At 42.7% G+C, this 8,879-nt stretch overlaps 1 pseudogene; it reads left to right on the top strand.

The window, feature by feature from the left end:
• Positions 1-1,290: 1,290 nt before the first annotated feature.
• LOC100952108 lies at positions 1,291-2,765 on the top strand (annotated as a pseudogene).
• Positions 2,766-8,879: the final 6,114 nt, after the last annotated feature.

Genomic DNA, 8,879 nt, shown 5'->3' on the forward strand with positions numbered 1-8,879 from the left:
GCCTAGGACAATGAGAAGTGCCTATCTGGAAAACATGAACAAAACAGCTGCTGCTTTTCCCAGCCACTGACATAAATCAACCACTTTATGACTCTCACCAAAGCCATGAACTTGAACTTGAAAGAATGTGCATTGATGAATTAAGATTTTTTTAGACAGTATCTGAAAATACAATTGAGTTAGCATCTGAATATTGTAAAAGACTGTATTAACTGCCTAAATCTAAAAATAATTTCATTAATGGAAGCAGATGCAATGTGATTTAACATGCAAATAAATGCTGCATTTGCTGAGAAATATTAAGCCAAACCATTTAGCAATCTGACTGAAAATTGCTAATAAATTTCTAGAAAACTTTTGTTCTTCCTCCACAATCTAAATGAAAACTCTTGAAAGACAATAAATGTCTGTTAATCCTGAATATTCTACATAACAGTCTAGAAATAGACCAAAGCTGATGTGAGCTATAGTGCTTATTATTCTCTGAATGTTGTTCTAAATTAAGGAGACAAGTTGTAAAAAAGTTAACTACTGTGAACTGGAAAACCTCCAATTAAGTAGTTGGATTCCAACCTCTCCTTGACTCAAAGGCTGGAGGACTTTTATCAAAGCGTTAAGGACCTCAAGACTGAAAACAAGGGCTGTTTAAGACAACAAAAAACTCTGATTCACTCTCTCCATGTTGACAAAATATACTCTATGCCCACAAACTGAAGCTGTGTCCATGCACACACAAACCAATTTGAAACAAAAACAAGTGAGCATTTAAATTTAGACCAATTATGATAGCAAAAGCTGTGTTCTCTGGCATTCTACCAAACAAAAAGCTTCGGAAACCAGCACTTCAAAAATTCCTGTGGTCCACACACGCATGCTAGCAGCAGAGACGGGCAGAGGAGCTAATTCTAATCAATGAGGAATCTATTTAGGTTCCCCCCAGACTGACTCCAAGAGCCCCTGGGGAGACACCGGGGTGCCACCTCCCAGGGCAGTTCCAGTTGTGATGGTACAGCAGCCTCTTCATGCTCTGGAGGCAGCAGGGCCGGCTGCCCTCAGGAGACTGAGGCAGTAGCAACGCTCAGCCTGCATTTTCTCTCTCACACTTAACTCTGCAAAGCACCCTTAGAAGTTTCTGGGTTTTTAAAAATTTCTTTTATTGTGGTAAAACACATATAACAAAATTAGTTATTTAAAACATTTTTAATAGATTTTACTTTTTAGAGAAGTGTTGAGTTCACAGCAGAACTAAGCAGCAAGGATCTAGAAGCAGATTTTCTCTCCTTTTTGAATCTCTGGTTTGGCCCTCCTACCTTTACTCCAGTCTTCACCATGTCCATCAGGGTTACCCAGAAGTCCTACAAGGTGTCTACCTCCGCCCCACGGGCCTTCAGCAGCCGCTCATACAGCAGTGGGCCCGTTGCCCGCATCAGCTCCTCGACCTTCTCTTGGGTGGACAGCAGCAGCTTCCGGAGTGGCCTGGGCACCGGCCAGGGCTGCAGGTATGGGGGAGGGGGCATCACAGCCATTACAGTGAACCAGAGCCTGCTGAGCCCACTCAACCTGGAGGTGGACCCCAACATTCAGGTCGTGGGTACCCAGGAGAAGGAGGCGATCAAGATCCTCAACAACAAGTTTGCCTCCTTCGACAAGGTGCGCTTCCTGGAGCAGCAGAACAAGAGGCTGGAGACCAAGTGGGACCTCCTGCAGCAGCAGAAGACGGCTCGCAGCAACATGGATAGCATGTTTGAAAGCTACATCAACAACCTTCAGCGACAGCTGGACACACTGGGCCAGGAGAAGCTGAAGCTGGAGGCAGAGCTTGGCAACATGCAGGGGCTGGTGGAGGACTTCAAGAATAAGTATGAGGAGGAGATCAACAAGCTACAGACATGGAGAACGAATTTGTCCTCATCAAGAAGGATGTGGATGAAGCTACATGAACCAGGTGGAGCTGGAGTCCCGCCTGGACGGGCTGACTGACGAAATCACTTCCTCAGGCAGCTGTATGAAAAGGAGATCTGTGAGCTGCAGTCCCAGATCTCAGACACGTCTGTGGTCCTGTCCATGGACAACAGCTACTCCCTGGACATGGACAGCATCATTGCTGAGGTCCGCGCCCAGTACGAGGAGATCGCCAGCCGCAGCTGGGCTGTGGCTGAGAGCGTGTACCAGACCAAGTACAAAGAACTGCAGGTGCAGGCTGGGAAGTACGGGGATGACCTGCGGCGCACGAAGATGGAGACCTTCGACAAGAACCGGAACATCAGCCGGCTCCAGAATGAGATCTGAGCTCTCAAAGGGCAGAGGGTTGCCCTGGACGCCTCCATCGCGGATGCTGAGCAGCGTGGGGAGCTCGCTCTTAAGGATGCCAACGCCAAGCTGGCCCAGCTAGAGGCTGCCCTGTGTCAGGCCAAGCAGGACATGGCTCAGCAACTGTGCGAATACCAGGATGAATGTCAAGCTGGCCCTGGATGTGGAGATTGCCACCCACGGCAAGCTGCGGGAGGGCGAGGAGAGCCGGCTGGAGTCGGGGATGCAGAACATGAGTATCCACATGAAGACCACCAGTGGCTATTCAGGAGGCCTACGGGGGCCTCACAAGCCCTGGCCTCAGCTATGGTCTGAGCTCCTTCCAGACCGGCTTTGGCTCTGGTGGGAGCTCCAGCTCCTTCAGCTGCACCAGCTCCAGGGCTGTGGTTGTGAAGAAGATTGAGACCTGAGACGGGAAGCTGGTATCGGAGTCCTCTGATGTCCTGCCCGAGTGAGCGGCCACTGCAGCACCTCCAGTCTACCCTCTGACACGGCTGCCACAGAGCCTGTGGGGGAGGCAGCTGTGCCAGGGAGCACAGGGGACAGGAGACCCACCTGAGGCTCAGCCCCATCCCTCACTCCATCCTTGTGGGGAGTTTACCACCGGGGTTACCCCCTCTTACATATGCCACCAACTGAAAATAAATTTGATCGCTTTTTCCAAAATAAAGCCTCAGCCGCATTGCCAACAACAACAACAACAACAACAACAACAACAAAAACTAAGAGAGCTAAGCAGCAAGAGCAGAGATTTCCCACATACTGTGCCCCACCCCCACTAGTGTGGTACTCTGGTCACAATGAAGCTGCACTGACACATCATTATCACTCAAAGTCCATTAGGGTTCGCTCTTGTTCTATTAACACATTCTATGGTTTAGACAAATGTGTGATAGCTATATCTACCATTATAGAATCATACAGAATAGCATCACTGCCCTAAAAATCTTCTATATTCTGCCTGTTCATCCCTCCCTTCCCTCTAACCCCTGGTAACCAATGATCATTTTACTGCCTTCCTAGTTTTGCCTTTTCCAGAATGTCATCTAGTTGGAATCATACAGTATGTAGCCTTTTCACATTGGCTTCTTTTGCTTGGTAATATGCATTTAAAGTTTCTCTATGTCTTTTCATGGCTTGATAGCTCATTTCTTTCTTTTTTTTCCTAATTAAATCATAGCTGTGTACATTAATGCAATTATGGGGGACAGTGTGTTGGCTTTATATACCATTTGAAATATTTTCATCAAACTGGTTAACATAGCCTTCACGGCATTTTCTTAGTTATTGTGTTAAGACGTTTATATTCTACACTTAGTAAATTTAACATGTGCCCTTGTAAAATGCAACGTAGTTGTGTTCCCAATTACCTTCCCTCCATTCATCCTCCTCCCTCCTCTCCCCTCCCTTTCCTCTTTCCCCTTCTTCTTGGGCTATAGCTTTCATATGAAAGCTATAAATTGGTTTCATAGAGGACTGAGTACTTTGGATACTTTTTCTTCCATTCTTGAGATACTTTGTTTACCACAGCCCGATTCATAATTGCTAAGTCATAGAAGAAGCCCAAGTCCCCATGGACACGTGAATGGATCAATAAATTGTGGTATATGTACACCATGGAATATTATGCAGCCTTAAAAAGATGGAGACTTTATTTCTTTCATGTTTACATGGATGGAGCTGGAACATATTCTTCTTAGCAAAGTATCTCAAGAATGGATAGCTCATTTCTTTTTAGCACTGAATAATACTCCATTGTCTGGAATGTACCACAGTTTATCCACTTCTTACTGAAGGACAACTTGGTTGCTTCCAAATTTTAACCATTTTTATTGTACAAGTCAGTGGCAATAATTCCATTCACAGTGTTGTGCAACCATCTATTCCCCAAACGTTTCCATCATTCCAAACAAAAATTGTGTTAACCATTATGCACTAACTCCCCATTCTCCCTGGTCCATGGTAATCTACTTTTTGTCTCTATAGATTTGTTTATTATTGATATCTCACATAAGTGAAATCAGATGAATTTGTCCTTTTTGCCTGGCTTTGATCACTTAGCATTATGTTTTCAATTTTTATCCATATTGCAGATGTATCAGAACTTTATTTCTTATACCTAAATAACATTCAATGGTATGTATGTTCATTTACTCATCTGTTGATGGACATTTGGGTTGTTCCCACCTTTGGCAATTGAGTGATGTTGCAGCGAAGATTGGTATGCAAGTATCTGTTTGAGTTTCTGTTTTCAGTTCTTGGGGTATATATGCAGGAGAGGACTTGTTGGTTCATCTGATAATTCTGTGTTTAGCTTTTAAGGAAGCTGACAAAACTTTTCTGTAGTAACTGCACTGTTTTACTTTCCTACCAACCACACACAAGGGTTCCAATTTGCACCTTCTCTTGAGACCCCAGCAGAGTGGTGAGTTTAACTGTGGGTTATATTGAACTAATCTGTCCTATTGATTAATTGGCATTTTCACTCTACCCTAGACTCTATATGATGCATTTTTCTATAAGTCATTATAATATGCCACCCTCAGATCCACAGTTCTTCATTGGAATTCCCTTTACATAAGACTTCCTTTTTATTTTTGAGTGTCATTAACTCACCATCTAACATAACCTTGATCCACTCACTCTGTTTCCCACTCTGCTGAAGTAATCCAATACACCTCTGACTCCCTATCTCCCCAAACTACCCAGATCGAATACTTACTCAAATTGGTGTCCACACTCACTCACTTCCTCAGGAAATTGGATGACTCAACATTTCTTGCCGGTATGTTCCCTGCTTTTTAATTAATATGAATCTTCCTGCCATCTTCCTAGCCAGCTCCCCACTTACTAAAGTGAGTTGAGATGCTCCCTTGAACTCTGATACTCCAAATGCTATATCTCATCACTGCACATGTCTATTTAAATCTCAGCCAGAGAAAGAAGGCTGACTAATTAATGGACACTTTAATGCAGATTTCTTCCCCTTTTTTCTAGCACTTATACCTTCCTTTCATTCATCTGTCTGTCTCCATCCTACTTGATTATTTGCTGTCATAGTTATCTCATGACAACAGCTTCCAAACTTGTGTCTCTGCCTCTAAATTATACTTCAGCCAAATTCATCTCTTTTGGCTGCAATTACACTACATATTTTTCAGTGCAGCTTCTTTTACTCAAACCTACCATTTTTCTTTAGCTAAATATGATTCAAAAGTCTGATTCAGGCAGTTCATTCCTCCCACAACAGCCCAACCCACCTTTCCAACCCACAGTGTCTCCCCCTAACTCCTGACAGACATCTTCCCCCAGCTCATGCCTGCCCATGCTGGGCACATCCCTTTGCATCTGGCTCTTGACCTGACCATGGTGGTTCCCATTTACCATGGTCCTCTGCCTAATAACTTGTACCTTTTGTTTAAGGACAGCGCTTCTATGATCACTCTAGCTAGAAGTCAAATGTACTGTATTTCCTCTGCTGGTCTCACAATAGTTAGCACCATTTGGCTTACATTTAGCTTGATCTGAAAAACATCTAGGGAGCCTGGGATGTCACTAGAAGAGGGCAGATGGCTGGCTGCTAAATGGTCTCATACCAGAGCATCTTGGGGTATTCACAAAGGCTAGGATCTGATCCTCAGTTCAGTAGGGTAGAGAAAATGACTTGAACAGCACTTCTGGGTAAAATGTCTATCAAGAATAGATATAAATTACAACAGCTTATGGAACTGATGTGTGTGTGTGTGTGTGCACATCCAAACACCTGTGCACACACATTGCAGAATGACATTGGGTTAATTAATTTACAATGACACCTATAACCTACAAGGATGGAAGCATGTGTGTCACATGAGTAGAAGAGGCTCTCCCAGGTGGATAGACTTAAAATAGAAGCCAATTTATAATAAGAATATTTAGTGAGTGCAGAATCAAAATAAGCTGCTGGTTCAATGAGCCAAAATGGGGATTCCTCTACTACCAGGGATGAACTGCTCGTGACCTGAAGTCAAAGATCAATTTCTTCTTCTGGACTTAGGAGTTCCCTCCTCCTAGGCTGACCACCTCCTGCTGATTCACAGTTTCACTCGGAATAGCCAACAATACCAATCACCCTGGCATTACTTTCTAACTTGAAACATGAAGGAGCCTTTGAGTGCAGCTCTGTGTTTCCCAAATTCTGCAGCATCATGGTATCTTTCATGTAGCCCCATATTCAGCCAAGGTAGATGTCTAAGTGACCGAGAAGACATAGCCCCCCTTCATGTTCTTGGGGTTAATTTATTGTCCCCTCATGTACTGGCTGCTCTATGCAACTGACCACAAACTTCACTGCACTGTACACAGTTGTTTGAGGCTCTTATTTCCATGTGTGCATGGAAAACTCCACCAAGAATAGGCCAACACTTCATACCACTGTCTGTACCATGTATGGCTTAGCATATAGCAGGTACTCAGCCAGTATTATTGAGAAAAGGAGCAAACACAGGCTGTACTAGTAAACACTCTGTGATAAATTCCCTCTCATTCTTCCTCCTCTCAGCTATGTCTACCATTGATGATTACCTTGAGATAATTTTAAAAGTTGGTTGTTCAAAAATATATTCAGAACAAAAAAATTAACTTAATTATACAGTGCTCCAAGACTTAAATAGTTAACTGCAGAGATACAGGAAGTGTCTGTACAGAGATACAGGGGCTTCCTTATGGAAGAAAACTGGATTTAGAGGCCATTTGAGACCTGTTTCTACCATGCCTCTGATGGTTTTTCTCACTTGGAGCTGTGACTGGGCTCTTGATTGCTGCCCTTTATATTTGCGTCTGACCTGCCCTGATTCAGGCAGCAAGCCTCAGCAGTCACAGGACTGTAGGCTGAAGTTTCTGGGAGGATTTGTTGTGGACCCAGATGGTCTATAGAGGGTCTATGTATATTTGGAACTTCCAAAGTAAGGGACACAAAATACAAGCTGAAAATGAACTTCTCTCAGTGCTGTGCTGCAGGGCACTAGGTTATCCAGCATGCTCTGTATTCATCCCTGATTTCACTGAGGGAAATGAAATACATAGGGACGGAGAATGGAGAAATATAAAGCCCTTCCTAAAGATTGGCGTTAACAACACTTAAAATTGATATTAGAAATCTTTTTAGAAATCCAAAATTGGTGTACAAAATATCCACTTGCCTGGGATCCCAAGAGCTGCCTTCAGGACGTGAGGTCTGTGAGGAAGCCGTGGGCCCTGACAATAAGACTGGGTTGGACAGTGGGCGCAGGGGAGCCTCCCAGTCTTTTGTTTCACGCAGAGTCACAAAGGGATCGTCTGGAGAGTTCAATGTGTTTCTTATCAAACCTTTCTGTTTTCAGAATAAATTGCCAAACAATCCTCCAGATACTGATTTTTATCTCCTTACAAGACAAATATTAGCTTCTATTGGCACATTTTTATTCAGTGCACTACTCTCAAATTACGTCAAAAAACAAACAAACAAAAAAAACCAAAGGAAAAAGGAAAGAAACACGAGCAAAAAAGGCAAAAAAACCCCATTACATTTAGAGAAACAAAACAGGCCAGAAATATCAACCAAAAGAACATCTTTCTTTTTTCTTGTTTTTATAAAAATGTAGGAGCTCAAATATATGTCTTAAAGCAATAAATCACTCACTTGTACTACTTGCACTTGTACTTATAGTTACTAGTTACTTCAGGTCTCAAAATTTATACTGGAATAAATTAAATTTATTTTTTATCTCTGCTCAGTCTCTTTCTGTGTGTGTCTGTGTGTGTGTGCGCTGTGTCAGAAGGCACACTAAGTAAAATAGCAATTATAATCTCAGCTTTAGAACATTACAGTGTGATATTTTTATATTGTTGGGTCCCTATTTTTAAACACATTTATTCACTAATTTTTCATTTGTTCAATAAATATTTATTGAGTGCCTCTCATGCTCCCCACTTGATGCTGGATTTATCTTTTTTTGCTGAACTTCATGTCCTGAATATTTCTGAATTCCTAGAAATGGGGTAGCACTTCTCATGTAAATGGAAGATTTTCCCATTTGTGGCACCTCAGGAAGAAACTTGAAGTCTTTCTGAAGATCATATATGAGGAGAGACTGTTGGACTCTTCTCACACAGAGTCAGGAAGCAGCTTGTGTTCACTTGCTCATAATTAAAGACAACACACATTTTCTGGATGGTGCCTGTGGCTCAAAGGAGTAGTGTGCCAGCCCCATTTGCCCGAGGTGGTGGGTTCAAAACCAGCCCTGGCCAAAAACTGCAAACAAACAAACAAACAAAAAACACATTTCTGCGACTGGCCCTGATAGAAAAACAAGAGGTGAGGTACTGAAGATACCTCACTGAGGTACTGAAGATACTGAGATATCCACCTTCTGGGATAATGGAATTAATTCAGTTGAACTGCTTGGCTTCTTAATGAATTACCTAATTTATGTCAATAGATTTATGCAAAAGAATACAAGAACAAAGTCCAGTGCCTGGAAGTTATTAGACTATATGATAAAGCAACCTGCATTCACTTCAAATGTTATAACATCTAAAGACATATATAC

This window comes from Otolemur garnettii, unplaced genomic scaffold, assembly GCF_000181295.1.
Source record: "Otolemur garnettii isolate 467f Iridium unplaced genomic scaffold, OtoGar3 scaffold00080, whole genome shotgun sequence".
Taxonomy (NCBI): Eukaryota; Metazoa; Chordata; class Mammalia; order Primates; family Galagidae; genus Otolemur; species Otolemur garnettii.